Raw genomic sequence first — 2,500 nt, 5'->3', positions numbered from 1 at the left:
AATAGGCCGATGGATGCCGCTGGTCGGGCGCTCGTAATCCGCATGATTCATGCATCGATTGCCCGGCCACTGCGGGATGATTCATGAATCGATCGCTCGTCCGTTCGGCATGAGTCATGCATCGATCGCTCGGCCGTTCGGGCATGACTCACGCATCGATCGATCGGCCGTTCCTCACGATTCATGTTTCGCTCGGCCGTTCGGGCATGGCTCACGCATCGACCGATCGGCCGGGCGCTCGTAATCCGCATGATTCATGCATCGATTGCCCGGCCACTCGGGATGATTCATGAATCGATCGCTCGTCCGTTCGGCATGAGTCATGCATCGATCGCTCGGCCGTTCGGGCATGACTCACGCATCGATCGATCGGCCGTTCCTCACGATTCATGTTTCGCTCGGCCGTTCGGGCATAAGCCACGCATCGATCGATCGGCCGGGCGCTCGTAATCCGCATGATTCACGCATCGATTGCCCGGCCACTCGGGATGATTCATGAATCGATCGCTCGTCCGTTCGGCATGAGTCATGCATCGATCGCTCGGCCGTTCGGGCATGACTCACGCATCGATCGATCGGCCGTTCCTCACGATTCATGTTTCGCTCGGCCGTTCGGGCATGGCTCACGCATCGATCGATCGGCCGGGCGCTCGTAATCCGCATGATTCATGCATCGATTGCCCGGCCACTGACTGGGATGATTCATGAATCGATCGCTCGTCCGTTCGGCATGAGTCATGCATCGATCGCTCGGCCGTTCGGGCATGACTCACGCATCGATCGATCGGCCGTTCCTCACGATTCATGTTTCGCTCGGCCGTTCGGCATAAGCCACCCCGTGCGCCGGGCATCGATTCATGAAATCGCGCTTGGCCATTCCGAGAGGTTCGGAATGGCTCATGCATCGATCCCTCAGCCCTCACTCACGATTCATGGATCGCGAGGACGCTTCGAATGATGCACACATGGATCATGCATGGCTCATGCATCGATCCTCGGCCGCTACTCACGATTCATGGATCACTCGGCCGCTCGGTTCACGCACATGGATCGATTCATAGATCGCTCGGCATGATTCATGAGCCGATAGCTTGGTCATTCGGCATAACTCATGCTTTGATCGCCCGGCCATTCGGCATGGCTCACGAATCGATCGCCCGGCCATTTGGCATGGCTCACGCATCGCCGCTCCTCGAATCGTCGATTCATGCATGCATCGATCCCTCGGCCGTTACTCCCGATTCATGGATCGCGAGGCCGCTCCACATAAATCATGAAATATCTCGCTCGGCCATGCCGAGCGGCTCGGCATGGCTCACGCATCGTTAGCGAGGCAGCTCATGGCCGAGCGAATGGGTCACCGTGGCCGAGCGAGCCGGCCACGGTGGCCGAGCGACCCCGGCCGACCGGCTCGGCCAAAGTGGCCGAGCGATCACGGCCACGGTGGCCGAGAGACTCGGCCAAAGTGCCGAGCAATCGCGGCCACGTTGGCCGACCGTCTCGGCCAAAGTGGCCGAGCCACCCGGCACGGTGGCCGAGCGGTCCCGGCCACGTTGGCCGACCGTCTCGGCCAAAGTGGCCGAGCGACCCCGGCCACCGTGGCCGATCGACCCCGGCCACGGTGGCCGAGAGGGTCGGCCAAAGTGCCGAGCGATCCCGGCCACGGTGGCCGAGCGACTCGGCCATGGAGCTTGAATCGGCTTGGCTCATGCATCGATCGGAAGGCCGCCTCCGCATGATACACACGTGGATCGATTCATGAATGTCGATTCGTGGATCACAAGGCCGCTCGGCATGATTCATGAATCGATAGCTCGGCCATTCGGCATGACTCTTGCTTTGATCGCTCGGCCATTCAAGCATGGCTCACGAATCGATCACCCGGCCATTCAAAGCATGGCTCATGCATCGGTCGCTCGCCGCATACGCTTCACACGCAAGGTCCATCCGGCACTTTATCGATCATTTCTCGTCCAATTGTATCCATTCCTCTTTCTAAAATTTGTTGGAGTCATGAAAGTAGTCTCCCAATCGTTTTCCCACCTCGCATGTAATTTTTTTTATTTTCCAAATTTTTTCAATTTTTATTTACCAAAAATATTAAAAAAATATATTTGGTCGTCGAAATTTTTTTCTTACCATTCCATGTTTTAGTCTACATTTGTTTGAGCATTCTTGCAAAAAATCTCATCCAAATACAATATCTACATTTTTTTAGAGACGTGGTGCCATCTCAAGCATGGTGAATGTCTCCTCCCGCCGGGAGGAAAACCGCTCATAAGGCTCTTTAGGGGGTTGAGGTGCTCCGGCCGGATGGCGAGCGATGTTGAGTTATGATCAAATAGAGCACCTCTATGCAAAGATAGACCGCTCGGCCATCGTGGCCGAGCGAATGGGTCACGGTGGCCGAGACACCCGGCCACGGTGGCCGAGAGAGCCCGGCCACGTTGGCCGAGCGGTCCGGCCAAAGTGGCCGAGCGACTCGGCCGCGGTGGCCGAG

The sequence above is a fragment of the Rhodamnia argentea genome, unplaced genomic scaffold (genome assembly GCF_020921035.1).
Source record: "Rhodamnia argentea isolate NSW1041297 unplaced genomic scaffold, ASM2092103v1 Rarg_v2.21, whole genome shotgun sequence".
NCBI lineage: Eukaryota > Viridiplantae > Streptophyta > Magnoliopsida > Myrtales > Myrtaceae > Rhodamnia > Rhodamnia argentea.
This window is presented reverse-complemented; position numbering follows the sequence as displayed.